The sequence below is a fragment of the Salvia hispanica genome, unplaced genomic scaffold (assembly GCF_023119035.1).
Source record: "Salvia hispanica cultivar TCC Black 2014 unplaced genomic scaffold, UniMelb_Shisp_WGS_1.0 HiC_scaffold_422, whole genome shotgun sequence".
Taxonomy (NCBI): domain Eukaryota; kingdom Viridiplantae; phylum Streptophyta; class Magnoliopsida; order Lamiales; family Lamiaceae; genus Salvia; species Salvia hispanica.
Genome location: NW_025952160.1, coordinates 1 through 24528, shown reverse-complemented (window position 1 = coordinate 24528; position 24528 = coordinate 1). Strand labels below are relative to the sequence as shown.

The window sequence follows — 24528 nt, the reverse complement described above, 5'->3', positions numbered from 1 at the left end:
TAATGTCTTCTCACATGGCTCGATAGTTCGCCCAAAGGCATTGATAAGAAAATTTTGATCACAATGTTGTATGTCATTTCGTGGTGTATTTGGAACTTATATAATAAAATGTACTCCAATATAAATGTATCCATTCCATTCCATAACATGGTCAAACACGTTTAATTTGGCCCAAGGGGGTGGAACTTGAATTGTTCAGGGTGTTTGCGGCATTTTATTTGGATTTGCACAGAGATAATAATAGATATAAATTAATGATAGAATGAGATGGGGAGTATTGCAGAATGGATCCAGTCTCCTTCACACAAATTTAGGGCAGCATAATTGTCCAATATATTTGTCCACTTGTATGGTATGCTATTTTTGAATCTTAGGATACGTGCTCAAGAAAATAAGAAGTGCTATTCATTATACAACTTCTAATTAATATATGTATGTATACATATTCAATTTATTTTAATATAAGTATTTATTTAATGTTTATCAAGATTAAGACTTATCTATTTCATAATATTAACTGTTTTCATAAGTTTTATGAACTACCTACCTCTCTATCTGCCATTTTCAGTCTCATTTGGGATTTGGGATCCTTCTGTGGCAAAATGCACTATGAGGATCTTGTGTAGATCAAAGCCACTCATTTATGCAAAAAAGAAAATAATCTAACTTAATAAAAATCAGTGGAGCGATATGATTTGCACAGCATCCCTCCTATGCATTTTGCCACAGGGGATCAAGTCCCTCATTTGTCGATTCGGTTTATCCATCATTATTTATCTTTTTAATTTTTATTATTTGATAAGTTTGTTCTACATTCAATTAATTCACCATTGATATTTTATTAGTAGTATAAAATAAACATTCTATTTATCTCAACAAGTGATCAACTTCTTTCTTTTTTGCACAAAATTAAAAAAAATAATTATCGAAATTAAGTAGAGAAGTAAAAATAGAATAAAGAAAATAAGAAAAGTGATAATGAAAGTGTTGTTTTCACTAGAAAATGTAATTGATTCTTGTAATGGGACAATAAAAAGGAATATCAATCTCTTGTAGTAAGACAGTGTAATTGATGATTGAGGACACTTGTTAATTATCATAGTAAATGCATATATAACTAATTGTCAAATTTTAATAGTACTACTAAAGAAGTGTAACAATTTCGATATTTTTGTACGAAAGAAAGGAAAGGAAAACGAGTGAAATTATGAACTATAGCTGCAAATATACAATGGGTATGTATACCATATTAAATATGGTCATTGTTTACGAGGTCCCATTTGTTACTATATGTACCACATAAAATGTAACCATTGATTATGAGGTCTCCTTAGTTGTTTCTCATATGTGGGCACGGAAATGTTTCTTTTTCGCTTTTAAGACAGTTGATATTGAAAGGTTTCCGACGACCTATATGTATTAATTGTGCAAGACCTTTATCCTAGAGTCAATATTGTTGTCTTTGTGAAGACATATATTAGTCCTCATGTATTCAATCAATCTGTACATATGGATATTGTTTTTATTAATCATATTAGACATTTTATGATTCGTGATATTATGATATAAGTGTTCAGTGTTGTACTATAGGGGGAGTGATCAATTGTTAACTTATCATTTAATTGCTAACTACAAGTAATTTAAGACCATAGGATTTTAGAAAACGTGTGGTCTATAATTTGCCAGTGTAATTTTCATTTTTATTAATTAAATCAAAAAGATAAAAAAACTCTAAATTATGGTTTTGATAAAATGTCAATATAGTGTTCGAAAATATCAACTAACTTTGGAATGTCAACACAATGCTTTAAGAATGTTACCCATTCTTTATATTGACATTCTACATGTTTTATATCGACATATTTTATATAAGATATTGACAATTACGTTTGATGAAAAATTAAAAAAATTTGAATTTTTTTTCAAATTTTAACGTCGGAACATAGCATGTATGATATTGTTGGAATCCTTATGAAATCATCTTTAATTTGATATACGTTATATGAATTTAAAGTTTTGGGATTTCTTTAAAAGTTAGTTATAAATAAACATGTAGTTAATTGACATTAATACTCCTATTGATTTTTTTGGAATTAATCATATGGCCTTATTGACGCTTTTCCGTTGATAGTATTGACATTTAGGGATTAATGATCTAAGCCATTAATTTGAATATCTAATGCTAATATTTAGTTGTAGTTAGATATAACACTCCACTCGTACTATAGTCTATATATATGTATATGTGATATATATGTATCTTAATATTGTGAAAATATTCCTACTCCAAAATACACAATAATTGGAGCCGGACAGAAGGGAGGGATGTGCGATACATCAACGTTGGTGTACGGAGTTGTTTATGTGTAGTAATAAACCTGGTCTCGACTCTCAAGTTTATTCGATACCCTAGTATTTGTCAATTTTTCCGATTCCGTTGAAAAGGAAAAGTTCGAGACCCAACTAATCGTGTCCGTGCCTAGGCAATGCACCGGCATCAACATTCCAACCTATGACACAGTCAAACGCGTTTAATTTGGCTCAGTCAAAAGTAATTTCACCTTATTTAATTATTTCATTTGAGTAAATTCGATTAGGTCAAGTTAAATTAATATGAAATGCTTATTCAACGCCAAATTAATTTTGACTTGGGAGGCTTCCACGCGTTATTTTAAGGTGAACAGCATTTCCACCAAAATTTACTGTTAGATGAGTAAATTTCTTTGTACAAATTAAATTCTATTTTTCTATAAACTATTTTCCGCATCTATTAACTATCCATCAAAAACAATAATGCAGTAGTTTATAAAACAAGTTAGTTATTTTTATAAATAAATGAGCCACCCAAACCAAGTGAGCATTTTGGAAGCTGGTTGCTATTAAATAATTTCTTTAATGTATATTAAAAATATTTATTGCGATTACATCTATAGCCTTTCTAGAAAACGAACGTGCGGCATTAGTCAACTATATATATGTTGCGTATGTTTATATTATGAGTATTAGATTTTATTTCGAATATTACATGTATATCAGTCATTCAGTCTCGACTATATAAATCCCATTTGAAATAAATAGCCCTTAATGATGCATAAAATACTTTTTAATTAAAAGATCATGCAAGCTAGTACTATAGAAAGATAAATAATATACAAGAAGAATTTGAAGTATCAGCACATAGATTTGTTCTCTCCCACTACTGAAATTTGTAAGGAATATTGTATCGACATTGATACATTCAATGATTCAAGTCACTACAAACAATTATGAAAATAATGGACTAATAATTAAATACAGTATGTAACTTTAACTAGTTCAAGTCACATGTTCTCCTGCACTATCAACAATCATTGAGTATTGATATTTGAAATACTCCATTATACTTATCTCTAAATCATTGAGTAATGATTTGTTTTAAAATGTCTAGTTTCGCCAAGCCCACCGAAAAGCCCAAAGTTAATGGTCCACCAAATATACCAATTAAGATTGAGCCCACTATTATTCGAATAAGAATCTTAAAACAAAAATATTATTTTCCTTCCAAAATTAATTATGAATAGGACTTACATTTCTACAAATTAAAATGCACATTAAATTAAATAAACCAATATGGAGTAAAATTTAAGAAGAATTTTCCAAGCCAAGATGACGTGTCTTCTCCATCAAGGTAGCTCGACGGCAAACCGCATCACATAACCCCTCCGATCACTGCATGCGTCATGTAAATCTTCCCGATTCGTTTTATCGTTTCCAGTATTCGCGTTTATATTGTTCCCCGCCTCCTCCTTTGACACGATCCGGTGATTTCCGCGATCTCGATCGGTGAAATGCGGAAGCACACGGTGGCGAAGTTTCTCGGCACCACCACCTCGAATCGCTTGTTCATTCCGATCAATCCTTTGAAAATTAAAATTAAAATTTGAAGATAATTTATAATAGAAATATTTAGGAATAAATAGAATATATGAGAAAAAGTAGAGAATTCTAGAAGAGAAAAAAATAGGATGAAAACTTTAGAACAAATACATATGTGGCCTATATATGCTTATGGAAAATATTTTGTAGATGTTAAGTTTCCAAGTTTAGTTTTTTTTAAGTTTTCAAATACGAGTGATAAAGTGATATATTAAATTAGTTTTCAGTAAATTAATTGGACCGTGCATCACGCGAGTAGATACTGTGACAATAATATACAACAAGAATTCGAAGTGTGAGCCCATAGATTTGTTCTCTCCCACTACTGAAATTTGTAAGGAATATTAGATCGACATTGATACATTCAGTGATTCAAGTCACCAAACAATTACAAAAATAATGGACTAATAATTAAATAAAGCATGTAACTTTAACTAATTCAAGTCACATGTTCTTCTGCACCTATCAAAAATTATTGAGTATTGATTTCTGAAAGTACTCTTATCTCTAAATTATTGAGTATTGATTTCTTTAGAAATGTCTAGTTTTCTCAAGCCCATCGAAAACCCCAAAGTTAATGGTCCACCAAATATACCAACTAAGATTGAGCCCACTAGTTCTTTGAATACGAATCTTAAAACAAAAATATTATTTTCCTTCCAAAATTTATTATGAATAGGACTTACATTTCTACAAATTAAAATGCACATTAAATTAAATAAACCAATATGCTAAAATTTAAGAGGAATTTAAGAGGGCGTTTGCATGTTCTTGAACAACTTTCCAAGCCAAGATGACGTGTCTGTTCTCCGTCAAGGTGGCTCCGACGGTAAACCGCATCACATAAACTCCTCCGATCACCGATCGCCATGTAAATCTTCCCGATTCGTTTATCGTTTCCAGTAATTTCGCGTTTATATTGTTCCGCCAACTCCTTTGACACGATCTGGTGATTTCCGCTGATCTCGATCGGCGAAATGCGGAAGCACACGGTGGCGAAGTTTCTCGCACCACCACCTCGAATCGCTTGTCCATTCCGATCAATCCTTCGAAATTCTTCGCCATTTTGATGTGGCTCCGGAAATTTCCTCAGATTCGCGACGCCGTAGTCGGATCACGAGCCATAGTTTCAGAGATCTGAATCGGCGGCTCAGAGTGATCTGCCAATCCTTGTAATCGATCACCGATTTCTCATCAGAAGCTTTGTTTCTTAGATATTCCGGATATGTCGAGAGCGCTTTCACCAGCGCGCTTGGATCCTTCACCCACAGACAGCAGCAATCGAGCGTTGTGAGAAACCATTTGTGCGCGTTGAAGCTGAAGGAATCGGCGTTTTCAACGCCGTCGAGGAAATGGCGGTATTCCGGGCAGATGCAGGCACTTCCGGCGTAGGCGGCGTCGACGTGCACCCAAATGTTGAACTCCTTCGCCACAGAGCAGAGCGGGCCGAGCGGATCTACTGCGGTAGACGACGTCGTTCCGATCGTTGCGCACAGAAACAGAGGAACCAGGCCTGATTCCACGTCAGATTCGACTTGAGCCCGAAATGCCTCTGCTGTGAGCCCGAATTCGGTGGCTCTCGACGTCGCCACGGCGGAAATTGCTAGGGTTGATTCCGGCAATCTGAGCTGCTTTCTGCAAAGCAGAGTGCGTCTGATCCGATCCGTACACAACCAATTTGTTGATGTTCTCTCTCCCAATCTTCTTCAGGACTCGATCCCTGGCGGCGACCATTGTGCAGAGTATGGCCTCGCAGGTGGTCCCCTGCAACAGCCGCCGCCGCCGCCGGAGAAGAGCTCCGACGGAAGCGGGAAAGCATCTCCGAGCCAGTCCATCACGATGTCTCGGGGCTCGGTGGGGGCCCGGAGAGCGACATCCAGTTGAATCCGACCACGTTGAATCCCGTGCTCAGCATTTCCCGAGGAATCCAGCGATGCTTCGCTCGAGGAAGTAGCGAAGTAGTTAGGCTCTGCCAGTGTGTTAGACCAGGGACGATGTCGTTCTGAGCGTCCGTGGAGGATTTGTTCGATCGGTTCCGGTTCGTTTGGGGCCGAGTTAGGTAGCCGGTCCCAGGTATCCGGCTCAACTTGGCTGCGGACTGAGTACTTATCGAGCGTTCTTGTAGTAATCTACTGAGAAAGTCGACGATTAATGCCTTTCTCGAACTCCTCTGGTCTAGGGGTTTCATTGTGGCGATATCAGGTTTTATTTCCGATTGTACATGTTAGTCATTAGATAAGAATTTGGAATTGAATTACAAACTTGAGAAATTGAAAGAATAATTTGGGAGTGGTAGATGAATGAGGATTGTGTTTTTTTATGGTTTGTGTATATGAAGGAAGGAATATGGCTAATGCATATATATACATAGTGAGTGAAAGAAAAGGTCGTGGACGTGTTATGGTAGTAGATGGGGAAGTTGAGATATCTAATTTAATTTGAAATTTCACTTTTTTTAATAATAGAGTGTGTTGCTGGACGGCATTATATAATTTTTTGCATTGTATTTTAATTAATTAACCGAGTTAATTTGTTAGTATGTCACGTAAATTTGAATTGAACTCGTCTCTAGCTCTCTTTACTCAGTCCAAGTTATCATGTTTTAATCTAGTTTTATTTTTTGATGTGGCCTATGCGGCCATAGGATTTCATCGACAGAGAAAAATCAAACCTAGTAATATAATGATTGTGTTTTGCTACTTTTATAATGAATTATATTTGCGACACAATTTTTTTTATCTTAGGAAGTTAAGTTACACAGAAGGTTTTGGGGTGTCAACTCACAACTGCCAAGTCAACAATCGGAAACATTAATTGTGGTAGTGTGTAAACAAACTATAAATGGAACGAAGTCGCACTTTAAAATTCAAAAATATTAATAAAATGTAGTATAATAAATATGACAATAAGTTTTAGATATACTTAAATCCAAACATGGTGAAATTTTACCAACTAAGCCTGAATCTACTAGCTTAATTTACACGCGATTGGTGAAGAAGGTCGCCATTGGAATTGGAAATAGACAAATAGTGCATACATGGGTCAATATTATAATTTACTTCAGTAGGTATTTATTGCTATAAATTTTGAGTTTGAAATTTTGAAATAATAACGTGCATATATATTTTATATACGAGAATTTAAAATAAATTTAAAATATATAAATGCAGGGGAGTGTTGATTATTCATTGAGTCGGCACATGATAAATAAAAATATATCGTGAAAGAGCTAGAGATTTCTGGAGAGAATATGATGCATGTTTATATTATTTGCTTTAGTAATTTTAAATTTTAAAATACACATGCATATCTCTTTTAATAATTTCATTTGTTGTATATTTTCTCTTATTTTATTCTCTATTCACCTAACTTTTTAATATTATTTTTTAAATTTCATGTCCAAGAGAAGTTTTCGGCAAGACAGAGGAAGTATATGTTTGAGGCAAAAAATTTTTAAAACAGAACTTGCAATTTGTCCTCTGAGTTGTGTTTATTTAGTATTGAAATTTAAACGTTTTTGCTTATAAAAAAAAGTTAAAAGTCGCATTATAGTGGATTTATATATGAGCCTTTAGCCTTGGTATTAACGATATTATCACTAAGCCAACACAAATACATGAGCTTTAGGGTTCGATATTAATTCTACTATGTAAAGACATAGAACTACCTCCATCCCATAAAAGTTGATACAAATTTTTTGGGCATGAAAATTAAGAATTTATATTAAATTAATAAGAGAGATGAAAAAAGTAGGAAATATTTTAGAGTAAAGTAAATGATGAAATAAAGTAAGAGTGATTAGATGTTTTTCTTTTTTAAAAATGAAATGATTCAATTTTATTGGACGATAAAAGGAATATCACTAACTTTTCGACGAGAGAAGACAAAACAACAAGAATAAATCACTTCATGAAATGAGATGGGTCTTGCAATTGAGTTGGACTTAAAGTTTAAAACGTGCTTATTAAAAATTATAGCCCAAATTTTGTTATGCTAACTTTTAAGCCCAAATCTGAATATACTAATAATGGAGAGTGTTATATTGTTAACTCAATGCTTAATTGCTAACTACAACTCAATAATAGTCATTAGATATTTAAATTAAAGGCTCTAGATCATTACCACAAAACGTCAATACGATCAACAAAAACATCAATAAAGTATATGATTAATTCCAATAAAAATCAATTGGGGTATTAATGTCAAGTTAGTTATAACTAACTTTTAAAAGAAATCCCAAAACTTTAAATTCATATAACATGTATCAAATTAAAGATAATTTTATAAGGATTCCAATGATATACTACATGCATGTGTTCGACGTTAAAATTTGAAAAAAAAATCTAGAATTTTCATATTTTTCGTATACAGAATGCATACGATCAAGATAATAGTCAATATAAAGCATATACAATGTCAATCCTAAATTTGTGTTGACATTCTCAAAGCATTGTGTTAATATTTTAAACACTATATTGACATTTTCATCCAAAACCCTAATTTGGCGTTTTTTTTTTTAATTTTTTCGATTTAATTAATAAAAACGAAAATTACACGTAAATTATAGACCACAGCGTTTTTTAAAATCATGGCCTTAAATTAGTTATAGTTAGCAATTAAATAATGAGTTAGCAATTGATCACTCCCTACTAATAATACGGTCGATACTGCTTTCCGTTATTCAGACAATAGTCCGACTCACAATTTTCCGAATAATTTTATACCAAAATCATTATTTGTTCAATATAATTTGTGTTTTGCGTCTTTATTGAAGATACGTCAATTTAAGTAGATCAAAAGTTATGACTGATTATTTATTGAGTGAAGAAAGAAAAATAGATGCTATAAATTTATAATATTTTTAAACTTAGACAAAAGGGTAATCATGAAATCAAATTTTATTAGAACTACAATTTAAGAATAATCATTTACGTAATTAACTCCTGTAACAAACTCCTGTAACAAAGACTAAAAGTTATGGTGTTACAAAATCAGCAAAGAGTAGCAAGAACGAAATACAATTGCAGTGAAGCAAAGAAAATGTAACAGTAAAGTAGAATGGAGTAACAGTGAATTGGACAGAACGAATACACTCGTGAATTTTTAACTAATTCAAGTAGAAGAAGTATATGTAGAGAAGTGAATACAAGTAACTGCGTTCAACAAACTATTGAGCTACACTAAAGACTCACAACTAACAATAACCAAAAGGAGGTTATGACATACCGTACACCGAAAAAAATCTATTATATCCAAAATATTCAAAAATAATTCTAGTGTTCAACTACTTCAAAAGTCCAAAACAATTAAACTTCACCACAATCAAATCTTGTTCATACAATCATTCTTTTTAAATTTTAGTATAAATAACATAAATATATATGAACGTTAAGGTCCTACTACCTCCTTAGAATTAAGCATCAAACAGATCACAACTCATGGATCATTGGATTGGATGGTTGTGATAAACTACATATTAGACTAAAATTCTACATTATTAGTCAAGTTACATTATTACACTTTTATGCTACATTATTTTACTAAAATATTACATTATTAGCTAAGTTTCATTATTAGACTAATAATCTACTCCATTAAAATAGACTTTTTTGACATTGCAAATTTGTAATATGAGACTTTGACAAAATTTAGAAGTAAATTAAGATTCTTCTATTGTGTCAAAGTTTAAAAGTAAATTACAATTTCTTCTATTATTAATTAAAAATATAATAAAAATTAAAATTGTTTATGGTTTAACTTTAACTTGTTATCTACTTTTATTCTTATTATTATACTCCTATTTACAAGTAATACATATATTGTTTAGGCTCTTTAATAGACTTAAACTTCAAATGATCTAAAATTTGATAACCTTTCTCTAATAATAAGTAAAAGATTATCTTATTTTTAAAATAGTAGTATTGCTTAATCACTTGTTAACTTTAAGAGATCTTATTTTTAAAAATATATTTAGAAACTTTATTGAATTTGAGATAATTTAGTATTAATTAGCCGATTTAATTTGTTAGTATGTCACGTAAATTTGAATTGAACTCGTCTCTAGCTCTCATTACTCAGTCCAAGTTATCATATTTTATTATCTAATTTTATTTTTTTTGATGTGGCCTATGCGGCCATAGGAGTTCATCGACAGAGAAAAATTCAAACCTAGTAATATAATGATTGTATTTTGCTACTTTTATAATGAATTATATTTGCGACACAATTTATCTTACGAAGTTAAGTTACGCAGAAGGTTTTGGGGTGCCAAGTCAACAATCGGAAACAATAATAAACCTTATTATGATAGTCTGTAAATTAAGAAACCTTATTGTGATAGTGTGCATACAATGTAGTACTATAAATGAAATAAAAGTCGCACTTATAAATTCAAAAATATAAAAAGATTGGCGTGTTGATATGATCCTACATCACAGGATTTATTTATTTTTTGATTCATCATATTTTTCCCATAGATTGTTTTCTTATTAGATAAATTATGATAGTAATATTCTAGTATTATAAATAGGTTGTCGATCAATGAATAACAAGTTTGTGTTATAGATTTCTCAAACCATAAAACCTTTTCACACAAAGTCCGACGGGAAGATTCCCGTGGGCTGCGCATGAAGAAACCCTACCCCAAGCTGCTCGACGGGAAGACTATCTCGCGCACAGGTACCAAACACCTTCCGCCGACCCCTCTAATAAGGTGCTGGGCTTCAGAAAACGTCCTGTTGAGAAGATTTGGTATTCATTCAAAATTGTTCACTGGTCATTACAATATTCACGCCTTTTAATAGGCTTAGAGAAGGATAATACATGTTAAGATTTGCTCTAATTACACAATAGGAAAATATATCAATTCCCTTAATTATGCGATCTCAATCAATCTTGTTCTCTTTTAATTGATTCATTCCAACGCTCCCCTCAAGTTAAGTAATGGGATCACTCATTCTTAACTTGCCCAATACTTCACGGAAGCTCCTAGCATCAACGGCTTTTGTAAGAATACCCGCCAACGGTCTTCGAGTCTTCGGACCTCACAAAAGGAAGTTCTACCGTCTTGGATTCTATGTTGTCCTTGATGAAATGTCGATCCACCTCGACATGCTTAGTACGATCATCTGGATTGGATTCTCGGATATGTTAATTGCCGCCTTATTATCACAAAACAACTTACACGATTTATGTGAGTTCAAATCCAGCTCTATCATCAACTTCTTCAACCATAAAATCTTGTCAATCCACTCTTGATTCCTCGAACTCTACTTAGCTCGATAGTGTTACCACCTTTTGTTTCTTGCTCATGCTGTGACAAGATTTCCTCCTACAAAGGTGAAATAACCGCTTGATTTTCCGTCATTTGAATTTCGCCTATCAAGATCTCGTAAACCCATGAATCTCCAAATGTCCATAATTCTCGAACAAAATTCCATGGCCCGAGTCCCCTTTAGTATCGAACGATCCTCGTGGTGCTTCCCATTGAGTTACTTGAGGCGCATGCATGAACGACCGACTACTCCAACGCATAAGCTATGACGGGTCCGTGTGGGATAGGTATATCGTTTCCCAACCGACGCCGATATCGAGTGCGGTGAGTAGCTCGCTCCTTCTACTATCTCGGACCGTGATTCAACCATAGGAGTGTCACGGCTTGCATTCCAGTAGCCCGTTTCAGCCTAAATCAAGAACATACTTCTTCGACGATAAAGATCCATTTTTTCGATCTCAGCACTTCTATACCTAGAAAGTACTTCACCAGTCCTAAGTCCTTCATTTCAAATTCGTGAATAAACTCTTCTTTAGTCGATCCATCTCCTCTTCGTCATCACCGTGAGGATCATATCATCTACATAGATGATTAGACATGTGATTTTTCCTTCTCTCTTCTTTAGAAACATGTGTGATCGAATTGTTTTGCTTGTACCCACACTTCTTCATCACCTCTGTAAACCTTCCAAACCAAGCTCTAGACGAGTTTTAGCCCATACAGTGTTCACTTCAGCTTGCAAATCTTCTCTCCTTTAAATTCCTCAGCAAATCCAGATTTATAATTAACTCCTGTCACAAGGACTAAAAGTTAGAGAATTGTGGTCCTTGTGGAGTTGGTGTGCACGTAAATGAAATACATGTATGAGTTTTTAATATTATCATCACGTAAATGAAATACTTGTTATTTGGTTCTTTTGTACCTTTGTTCATGACATATCTACAAGACTACAACCGATTTCTCATCATCACAAAAATGGGATTTCTTGAATATATAGATATCGGGTTTTATAGGGTTGTCATTACTAAAAATGACATTTTAATAGTATTTCCTTACTATGAGAAGGGGAACGTGAAGAAATTATTATTAGATAGATAACTAAATCAGAAGACATAATAATTGTTCATTGTCGTGGATTATTTATATGAAGATGAAGATTGGGTACACGAAATCAAACATATAAATCATATATATACGTGAATCTTGTGATGAGTCGGAAGGATATAAAAAACTAAGTATTTCGTCATCAACAATAGCCATTATTTTTGTTTGTTTTCATAAAAAATATACCACCTACTCATCATCCTAACTCTCGAATTTTTTTATTTTCAAAAATATGAACTTGGAAAAAAACAGTTTTCCATAATTTACACAAATTTTATAAAGTAAAAAGAGTGTAAAAACTGAACTTTTTTGTTACGGTATAAGAGTAAAGGTCAATTTTGATTCTAAACATATAACCAAAATATGAATTTGATAAAAATATTCACTTTTTGAAAAACAGATCCATAAGTACATAACAAATGAAAATGTTGCGAAGTAGTCCTTTTTTAACGGTTCCGTCAAAAAACTAACGGCCAAAGCGAATTGCACGTGGCATGACCGTTAGTTTTTGCGGAACGTAAAAAAACCACTCGACAAGGATTTCATTTGTTATGGACTGTTTTCAAAAAGTGAATATTTTAGACTAAATTCATATTTTGACCATATATTTAGGACTAAAATTGACTTTTACTCTGTAAAAAATATATATACACAATTCTATAATGATTTATTAGCTTTCTCTATGGAAGAGTTGTAACTAGAATTGTTTGTGCATTAAACTGACACACAAAAATACCAAAAATAGGGATTCACGTGTAGAATTCGATCAAACTAATAAAATGGATTATGTAACAAGTATTTCTGCTGTCATGTAATTTATTGTTGGGAAATTGGTCTCTAAAATTATGAACTTTGCCTAAAATTTGGTATTTCCCATGAACTTTGAAATTGGTATATAATATCACGAACTTTGCATTTTGTTTGGTATTTCCAAACTCACTCAAATAAGATATTTTCATCAAAATCTTATTTAATATAGGCAACCTTGATATGTTTTATAATATTTGAAACCACTTTTAATATAACATGTAAAGTACATAAAAGGTCAAAACTACGCTGATGAATTAAAGGCTGCGATGTATAAAAAGTTCACAATAAGTTAGTCAAATATAGCAATAAACATGCCGTGGGAAATACCAACAAAATGCAAAGTTCGTGATATTATATACCAATTTCAAAGTTCATGGGAAATACCAAATTTTAAGCAAAGTTCATGATTTTAGAGACCAATTTCCTTTATTGTTCAACGAGGTAACTTAATTATGAATCGTGTTTGATATGACGTACTCCTCCGTCCACGAAAATTCGTCCGGGTTTGACCGGTACGGGTTTAAAGAAATGTAATAGAAAGTGAATTGAAAAAGTTAGTGGAATGTGAGTCATACTTCATATAGTATTATTTTTATAGTAAAATGTGAATAAAAATAAGTTAGTGGAATATAGGAATTAAAAATTTATCGAAAATCTTAAAGAGTGAAATGAGACCGAAATTTTGGAGGATGGACGGAAATAGAAAAAAATGGGATAAATTTTGGTGTACGGAGGAGTATTATATAATTTTAACGTACCATAAAATGGTGATAAGAATTTCTAACAAGAGGTAGTGACAAAGTAAAGTGAAATGAATATTAATTTATGGGCACATTGTGCAACATACTATTGATTACTTAAACCTATTTTTGGGAAATAAAAGTTTAAGCTAAATGAAATAATAAAGTAAATCAGGAAAACAGTCTACACACTGCATGTTTTGGGCCCCAATATAATTTAGAGTCAACAACTTAGTTGGCTTAATAAATGTGTGATGTCGCATGCAATTTCCGTCCAAATTTGTCAAAATATTTGTCAAAAACCCCACAAGAGAGAGACAAAAAGTCGAAAAATTCGCAGGAAAAATAGGATTAAGGACAACGCTAAAAATATAGCAATGTGATTTTTTGTTCAAATTTTGTACGGTTTTATATTATTTCGTGTGAATATAAATCTAAATCAGAGTCAAAAAAATTACTAATAGGGTGTGAGTCAAAAAAATTAGTTTCCGTCCAAATTCATAGATTTCAATTTAGTAATTAATAGGTTCAAATATATTACCAAAATCATCAAAACATTAAGGGGATGTTCGGTTTGCATGATTGTATCCGAGATTAAATTTGTAGCTCAACAAGTATTTCGCCATCAAGAAAGAACTTCGCTTTTCTCCCTATAAATTTGAATAACTTGTGTATATATGTTGATTGTTATGGATTAAAAGTCTAATCGTCTAAAAAATCACAAAGTTTAATTCGCTATCACACAAGTATCTATTTAGTAATCATATTAAGATCATAATTGATGTCACTTGTCAATGAGTTAAATAATGCCATCAAATTCATGAAAAAAAAGTTATTGTTTGGTCCAAAAACATCAATAATATATTGCATGTAGTTAATTGCATTGTTTTGTCAAGGAGAATAAATCGAACTTCAACTCATAGTTTTTCTAGATGATTTATAAATTCACGAACGAAACGAAATTTGATCAAATTTTAAGATATTTTACGTAACTTGGACCGGATCGAATTAGTCGATCGATAGAATGTTACATTTGGACATGTCAAAACAGTATATTATCTATTCATCAAATAGTCTTTTAAATTTTCAAGGTTCATATACCAAGTTACTCTTATTTTTTTATCAAAACATCTATATATATGTATAAAAACATAAATGTGAAAAGTTTAAGCCACTCCATAAACCAACTGAGATATATTCCTTCATCATATACAAAACTCAGTTATCTAAATCATACTACTTCTAATCAAATACTAAATCAAACTCATAACAATTTAGAACTATATTCAACACTAATATTATTTGCATATGATTCGTTGGTCGGTGATGGTATATCTTCCGGATCTCTCTCGGTTTGACCCATCTCCCATGTTGGTTTTGGACCAACCCTTTATTGGCCAATTGATACCAATTAGGTGGGATTCTCAATTCATCCACTAGCATGTCACAATCCTTGTTCACCAACGCCACGTCTCTCTTCGAATCGACCGAAAATCCGAATTACTACTGTGGTATCCGTCCACTAAATGCAGATACGTCTCTAACATATGAAACCCTATCAAATTCAATCCCTTCTTAAGGTACGGCGACGACCGGGCGTCGACCTTCAGCTCGACCCTACGTGCGTGTACACCCACTCCAACGTGCCCGTGATGTCGTCGAACCGCTGCAAGCCCTCGTTGAACACGATCCCGGGCATCCGTGGCACCACGTCCTGCTTTAGTGTCACGCGGAGGGTCTTTACCCCCATTTGGTACAGCTCGTCGCGGAGCGATGTTCCGGCGCGGGACGCAAGGCACGGCGATGGGCGCTGGGAATCTTCGCGGCCTCGTGACGTTTAGTAGGCCCAATGCGCCGCCAGGCTGTGGCCCGTGATGGTTAGGCTTACTTTTTGCCCTAATTTATTGTAGTGGTTAATTAGTCTTTTCACTTCGGTCATGACTTGTTCCGAGGCGCTTGACTTGTTGTACCTCGAGGTATCACACTTTGAAGCGTAGATGCTGAGGAAGCCATGCTCGACCTTGGCGTCGGCCTGGCCGATCGGCTCGAGGTCCTGCTGCATATTGTCGTACCACTCCGCCGGCGCCACCGTGCCGCGCCACGACACGACGATGTCGCGGCGGCCGATCCGATCCGATTCGGCGTCGTCGCTGACGGCGACGAATCCGATCCAATTGGAATCGGAGCTCCACGAATTGACCAATCGCGATGTCTCGAGCCATTGGGGGAGATCGATCTGAGACATGGCGTAGATGTATTTGGTGACGGAGTAGCCGCGGGAGGTGAGGCCGAGCTTGTCGAAGAGGCGGCTGGGGCTGTAGCGGCAGCTGCCGTAGTATTCGGAGTAGAAATCGAAGTCGAAGGCGTCGTAGTTGGCCTGGGCGAACTCGCCGTACTTGACGATCTCGCGGCGGAGCCAGGGGTGGAGGGGATCGAGGAGGCCGTCCCAGTCGCCGGAGCCGTGGATCTCGCGCCAGATCGAGGAGATGTTCTCCTTGGGGGAGGTGGTGGGGGTGTCGTGCTTCTCCTTGAAGCTGGAGACGTTTGCGTTCGAGGTCTCGATCGATTTCTGGATCGTCTTCTCGATCTGGTGATTCAGCATGTGCGAGATCGATTCCGCTAGCTTGACGGCGCGTTTTGAGGCCGGATCCTTGCCGATTTTGAAATCCTGGAAGGAGGCGAAGGCGGCGGGGGATGGGCGGTGGGAATTTTGGGCGGTGCGGAGGTGGTTGTGGTGGGGAAGAAATGAATTGGTGGTAGCCATCTTTTTCTTCTAATTTGAGGTTTTGAGAGTGAAGAAATGGGGATTGTGTATATATATAAGGGTGGGATTTGTTAATTGGTTTTTTTTTGACTTGTGAAAAATATTTGAAATAAACTAATCTGTACTATTCCATAATGCATTAAACGTTTGATGGTTTGACCAATCAACGCGGTTGGGTCCCACCTCCTCCCTCGTGGGCTCCGTCTACGAAACTGACCAAAAATGAGGAACTCAATAAAACAGTTGAATACTCCTCAGATCGGAATAAGAGTTTCGATTTATCCGAAATGGATTTTAAGAAATGTTAAGAAAAATGGGTTGAAGAAAGTTAGTGGAATATGAGTCTGCTTCGTATATATTAGTTTTAAATGATACTCCTCTTGTCCACGAATAGGAGTCTTATTTGTTTAGGCACGGGTTTTAAGAAAAGTGGATGGAAGAAAGTTAGTGGAATATGGGTCCCACTATATATATTAGTTTTAAATGATATGTGAGTGGAATGAGTTAGTGGAATGTGGGGTCTCTTTACCATTTATGGTAATTATGAGCAGGATTTCCTATTGCGGACGACAAAATGGAAAAGCGGAACTCGTATTCTGCGACGAGAGGGAGTATGTGAGTGGGGTGAGTTAGTGGAATGTGAGGCTCTTTCTCATTTATAGTAATTATGAGGCAGAACTACTATTACGAGATGGATCAAATGGAAAAACAGAACTCTATTCGCGATAGAGAGAGTATATATAAATTGATCAATTCGTTCAAATAGAAGTCCTTTTTTCCAATCCGATAAGATTTTAGGCCAAATCGATAACTTATTGAATTTATCGTGTGAAATTAAATTACTGCATAAAGTAAAAATTAAAGTTAAATGCTTATGATTGGCTGAATTAAAATTTTTAGGTGCCATCAATAAAATAATTAAACCATATATAGCAATAATAGAATACTGAAAGCAAGTAGACCAACTCCCGTAACGTAATAAAAAATCTTAAAATAAATATACATGTCGAGTGTTGTACTTTTTTACTACGTAATATAAACGTTTTCCTCACTATCCATAAAAATTTCCGACTTTGATAGTAAAATAAATAATCCAAAATGAAAATGTATATTTAACGGTCATACGTCTCTTTCTAACCTCTGCTGCCAAAAGTCAAATAGTTCAGCTGCTAAATCAAGGACAAACTAATAAACAGGGAAAGGTAGACATGCTTAACCGGCCAGTTTCAGTTCTATCTGGCCCGTTTGACCGAGTATTGATTTACAAATTTTCACGATCGAATCGGAATTGCAGGTACTTCACGGCCAATTCGATTACGAACCGGATCTAATTTGTAGTTTTAATTTTAATTTTTTTGAATAATTCAACATCTCAATTTGTACCTAAAAATTGAGAGAAACACAAAAATACAAATCAATAACCTAAAAACAATATTTCAATAAAAAAGTATAACACCTAAAAATTAAAATCAATACTACACACACATCATCATCTTAAACACATACACACAACACCTTAAATTAAACACACACACACACATCAAGTTACACGCGCACACAGCCCCTATAAGATAATGGGATACTAATTATTATCTTATAAATTCTAAAATTGATTTATTATTCGATTCGGGTGACACGGAACCAAAATTTTTTAGAACATTAGAACCGTGCAGGAACTCGGAACAAAACCGTTTCCCAGTTCCTCAATTACTCGGTTCGGTTCTGCTTCGATCCGGTACCAAGAATCGGAGAACCGAATTAAGCGGTCTAGAACCGAATTTTTAAGAACATTAGAACCGACGAACTGGAATCGAAAAACCTGGCTCCCGTCTCAATTACTGTCCGTTCCGGTTCCGATTTCAAGTACCCTAGAATCAGAGAACGAATTAGGCAGGCCTAGGGAAAAAGCATGCATTATTCCACTTCAGGCAACTCAAATCCATTTTATTTTATTTAAAACATTATTTTGAATTTATACGGATTAAATTACTACTGTATAATTTTAGTCAATCATATTAGTCTAGTGGTGCTCTAGTTTGAAGGACTTTGAAAAACAGATTGGGTCTTAGACAATGAAAATCAATATTTGTCACCTATATAAATAAAGTAATTCGCCAACTCAAAAGAAAAAGAGAAAAATAATCGAACCCCACACACGTTAAGATGCTCAATTTTCAAAGATGGGTGTTCAGTGTCCCACAAATTTTGGATGAGCAACAAACTACAGCTTGTATACAACTCAAGCACTTTATTTAAAATTATTATTAATTATAATTCCTTTGAATAACTAATTAAAAATTTAATCTTTTTATGTCGGGCTTAAGCCTTAAAGACTTTCATAAAGGAATATGTGGATAGCTAATTTCTGCAAAACAGAAAAGAGAGGTTATTTCAGAATTGAGACCATAATAATCAGGAGAAAGGGGAACATTTTTTTTCACTAAATTCCACAATCACAATCACAAATACACACCAAATTCTGGCAGAGAAATGACTGAAATCGATAAATAACAAATTTTCTACACTACATTTTACACAGCTTCTCAACAACAAACCTAGTGGAAACAATGAACAAAAGGCTAGAACAACTCTAAGGAGCATAATAAAAAACCTAAGAAATGCTAACATACATCAAACAAATTCACAAAATGATAAAAACATCAAACCACAGAACCTGGTCTTGAAACGTGAACCAAATCATTTACGAACTGAACATCATCGGTCCCCTTCTCCGCGCTCAGGCTACGTGCGAGGTACGACCTGAGCACACCTTCCAAATTGGGAGTGTCCTTCAGTTCCCGGCAGGCAACGTCCAGCGCTGTCACCTGGAAGAAGCGGTAGTACTTCATCGTGCATAAGTAGATGAAGAGGAGGGTCAAAATAGGAAGTGGGATCAGAACCGGGCTGTAGATGAACTGCTTTGCCTGAAGTAACCGATCATTGTGGCTTGATACAAGAGCAACGATGCTGCGATGCGGTTGTACATGTGGGGCCACATCCGGCCGTAGGTCTCGTATGCAGGCACGTAAACTTTGAGCACCTGTTGATGGAAACCAGAGGCAAATGCAGGGTCAGGGGTCGGGTAAACATGAAAATATATATAACCAGAACAGAAGCAAATGCAGGATGAGGAATGAGGAGAATCACCTGATTCCGTAGAATGAGCCATCCCAAACCAAAGTACAACACTCCGAATATAAGGATTATCGGAGCTATGCAAGTAGCAGAGAACGATTGTAAGAATGAGCATGTCATTAGGAAATCTAGTCCCATACTTAAGATCTCCGAGCCCAAGCTTCTTTCACTTCATCTTCAGTCTTGCAGAGATACTTCTTCTTTAGATGATATATTATTAAAGGAATGATGCGTGATAACTCAAGCCCATAGCCGACAAAGAACCTGAAAGAACAAAGTCAGTCGAACATTGAGTCAGTCTACAAATAATCGAGATGAAGATATGTTGTCATGGTGTAGAAATTCATTAAACACAACAGCCCAACTCATAGAAGAGATTATGTCACTAAGGTAATGACAATCAAGTAACAAAACCACAAGTAGTTGAGAAAGGAAAAGGGTTCTTACTTCAAAGCTACAAAAGTCAAGAAGAATGTAGCACTTCCAGGAAGACTTGCTGCTAGTACATCGAATATAGAGTTTGGATCATCCTGAATAGTTTTCAACGAATCGAAAAGCGTGTGGCCAACTGTGACACCAATAAATACGTTCAGCACCGAGAAATAGAAGTACTTCCGGAGGCGCCCTTTCTGCATGACTCAGAGAAGGTATGCCCTCGGCCTTGGAAAGGAACAACAAGAAACTTGGCAACAGTGCCAAGAATATTATAAGAGCAAGCTGAGGCAAGTACGCCCCAAGGACTGTCCTGACTGTAGCCTGATCCAACACTGGTTTTAAGAAAGGGAGCAACTTTTCAAGTTATCTAAAGTAGTCAGTGCTGAAATCAATCCAATTGGTATCATGTAAAAGAAGATGGTGAGAAACACTATGAAATAGACAAGGTATTGCCGAATCAGTCTCTCGTAGAAATTCTTGGAAAGATTGTCCCATAGTAACTGGCGGGCCTCAGGAGCTTCCATGGCGGTCCATTTATCCACCATTGTATCATGCAGACATTGTGCAGCGGATGCTGCAGATACCCTGTTATTGAAGAAAATCACAGCTGCAGGTTGCTGTTTGTCTTTCATGGCAATCTTTTGCTCGGATTCTAACTTCGGAACCAACTCCTTATCTTCTCATTATAGTACTCTATTGCATCAACCTTGTCACCTACAAGCCCCATAAAGCCAGTTTTTGTAGTCGGCCTCGTTCCTTCAGGGTAGCAGTCCCTTTAGACCCGGCATATATGGCTTCTGAACGCGCAAGCTTCTTTCTGTATCCTTCCAACTCCGCAAATATTTTGTTGGGCTGAACAAAAAGATGACAAGTTACAATATGTGATATGAACACACACCTACGCAAATGAATCAAAACATTGATGGAGAGATGCAAAAGAGAGTCAAAGTAAGTACCACTTTGTTGTCCGTGATCACCATTGACTTGTAATACGAATCTGGATAGATTGCCTTAAAATACGAGTCCACCTGTTCGTTCCTGGTTTGACTGTTTTGGAGAGGGGAATGTCCGAACAAGAACAGCAAACTGCTCGTTCTTGACTTCAGACGACATAAGGGCTTCGGCCCTCATACTGGAAACATGCTTGTATGCGCGCCACAAGAGGTAATACGTGACGAAAGAAACCCAATATGTAGCTGCAACGAATGCCCATAGCCGGTGGCTCTTTTGCTGCAGCCACAAACATAATTCAGAGGCTATTAAGCACACACATCATTCCACAACACATTGATCATCAGTAAATGGAAAGGGAGAGTACTAACTGCAATATGCGCCATGGAAAGCTTGTCAAGTTCATTGAAAGATCCTTCACTAGTGGTTTCATTTGCAGAAATTGTCATCTCAGCAGTATAAGCAACAGGAAGAAGCACAGGTAGAAGGATAACACCAGACAAAACCAGTATTCCCAGTGCTACACCAGATCCAATAAAACTCAACACAATCAGTCTAATTCACAAAGAATTGAAAAAATTAAATAGATCTAGTCTGCAATTACATCCCCAACTACCAAACAATAAGCCTAATTTGAATCTACATTTAGCTCAAACGAAAAAAAAAACCTAAAATTCGATCAAATCCACACTAATGCAGCTTATACAGTAGAGAGAGAGAGAGAGAGATACCGGTGGAGAGGTAGACGAAATAGACGGCGGCATCGACGCCGGAATGCCGGATGACATCAGCCTCAGTGGAGGAGACAGCCTCCTTGATCCAAGTGAACGGGCTGCGGGAGAGGCGGATTCCGTCGTAGGGCTCCAGCCCTCTGATGATCCGATTCGGATAGTAGACGACGTGGTTGCCCGGTTTCGGGAGAGCCAGGTGAAGATGAGCATCAACACCACGAAAATGACAAACGACGTCCCCAGGACGTCAGGAACGAGCTGAAATCCATGGCAGCTCAGTTGAAGAAGAAGCCGTTGAGAGGAAGTAACCGTTGGGAGAGGCAGTTGGCAATAGTGGGTGCTTTATTTATAGCAGAAGAAACAAAGCGGAAAATATCTCATCTGCAAATTGATTGCGTTTCTGTCAATTTCTCTTTTTCTCTTTACCGCCATGTAAAGAAATAGGCTCCTGAAATCTGGATTCGAGGGTTTGAACGAGCTCAGATGAATGATATTTTGTCGTTTTCGAGATTTTACTTTTTATTATTTTATTATTATCTGGTTTTCTCCGACACAAGGAAACTGTGTGTAGTGCGTGTGCGAGATTAGTGAAGGTAAGCCGGATTTAAAGGGAGCAAAGTGAGGAGGATATTTTGAGAGCTTCATGCTTAAGTTTACTAAACTACCCTTTTTGCTAGATTTTACATGGGAGTGAGATTATAATCGCCCCTACAAGTAAATTTTACGGATCGGTTTCAATCGGAATAGGTGGCCTTTTACGGTTTCGTTGAATTTTCATCGATTTTCTAAGGTTTTGCTAGTGATTTTGGGCCAATATCGATAGTTAATCGTCATTTACGGTGTTATATCGAGTCGATGACTACGATTTAACCATACATCCATTCCAGGATATGGTGATATAAAGCAATATAATGAATAAAATGATAATTTGAGTTAGTGCATTAATTCGATATATTATACTGTACTAATATAAAATTTGTAGATATAGAATATTTTGTAGCTACACGATCACCAGTATTAAGTATTACTTCCTCGCCCCACTTGAATCGGTTGAGTTCGATAATTTTAAGAAATATAAAGGAAAGTTTGAAAAAAGATAATGAATGTGAGTCCACTTTTATATATTAGCTTTTATAATAAAATGCGAATTAACGTATTATTACCAATTATTAATATTCCAATCACTAAATCGACACCCAAAAGTAGAAACTACGGGACTCTAAAGCGGATTTGAGAGTAGAGTATTTAATGGAGTTCTAACTCAATGGAATATATAACTACCAAAGTAGCACTGTAGGCTGTAGCACTAGTAAGTATTGTGTGAATGAGAATTAATGAAGGTAGAGATTAGGAAAATTGAGTTGCAAGAAAATTGAGTATATGTAAATAATCATGCTCTAGTGACTTCAAATGTAAAATCCATGTCAACTATTATATGTGATACATCTTGAAATAGTGTGGACAAATCATTATTCAGTGAGGTCACCAAATTGATAGGTACGTGGAATTGATTATTACGTGTCCCATGTGTGTGTATTAGTATATCATACCGTGTGTAGTACTCTATCGGTGTGTTGTTTAACTATTTTATGCATTTTAATGGGATACCTAAATTATGAAAATTTTATTGGGTGTAAAGTAATAAAGCATACTCCTATTAAATTAGCAAAATCATGCAATAATAGTGGATAACCCAATAACATAGTAGTATACTCTATCTCAGATTACTTGAATCACAATTCATTTTTGATTATTTCATTTTACTTGAATAATGGAGTATATATTATTGAAAAAAAAACTTCTATTTTATTTTTCTACTTTATGCTTGTCTATTTTATTAAATATCAATTTCTAAAATCCCGTTAAAAAAATTTCAAGTATATTACTCCTAGTACTAGTTTGTTGTCTAATTAAAGAAAAGATTAGCTTTAATCTTGTAATAAACTAGATTACTAAAAGTAATTATAAAGTAGATTAATTTAAAATGCGCCATCAATATGTCTCGCAACTTGTTTTTTTAGGAGTATCTTTTTTTAATTGCGAAGCATTCAAAGTTACTTTTACTCTTTTTATTAATATACTACTATCAAATTGATTTTCTTTATTTTAAAATTGCTGGTAGCCCTCGCTTTTCACAAAGTCGCCTTGCTTTATGCTTTTATTGATTTAGCACAACATATTTAATTTCACACCATGCATTCATTATGTAAACATATTATTATATTAATAAGCTATAGATATTTTCCCCTTTTATTGATTAAGCTAACTGTCGTGAGACTCCACCACAATCAATAATGCGTGGAACCTAATTGTCCACACATTGATCAGAAATATCTATGATTCTCATATGCCAATATTTGCATATATGGGTCCCACTTGATATCTGATAATAGTATAACTATAAACTATAAAGTATAAACCTACAAGTACAAGCAAGGTTTGAATAATCGGTCTTACATCTGTAAATTCAAATTGTCAAAATATATGAGCATCTGTGAAACGAAAAAAATTTATCAATTCAACCATAAATCGACCAACGATTGAACAAGTTCTTATTACTTGTTCTTTATTGCGCAACATTTTGAATTCATTTCGCAAACCATCATCCCATCATAATAACAATACCAAACAAATATCCCTCCTATTCAACAATTAGCCGTTTCTTTTATG

At 35.1% G+C, this 24528-nt stretch overlaps 3 pseudogenes; all 3 read right to left on the bottom strand.

Moving 5' to 3' along the window:
* Window positions 1–4493: 4493 nt before the first annotated feature.
* Window positions 4494–6133, bottom strand: LOC125199199 (annotated as a pseudogene).
* Window positions 6134–15021: 8888 nt separating this feature from the next.
* LOC125199197 lies at window positions 15022–16606 on the bottom strand (annotated as a pseudogene).
* A 2409-nt stretch (window positions 16607–19015) lies between these two features.
* LOC125199196 lies at window positions 19016–22319 on the bottom strand (annotated as a pseudogene).
* Window positions 22320–24528: the final 2209 nt, after the last annotated feature.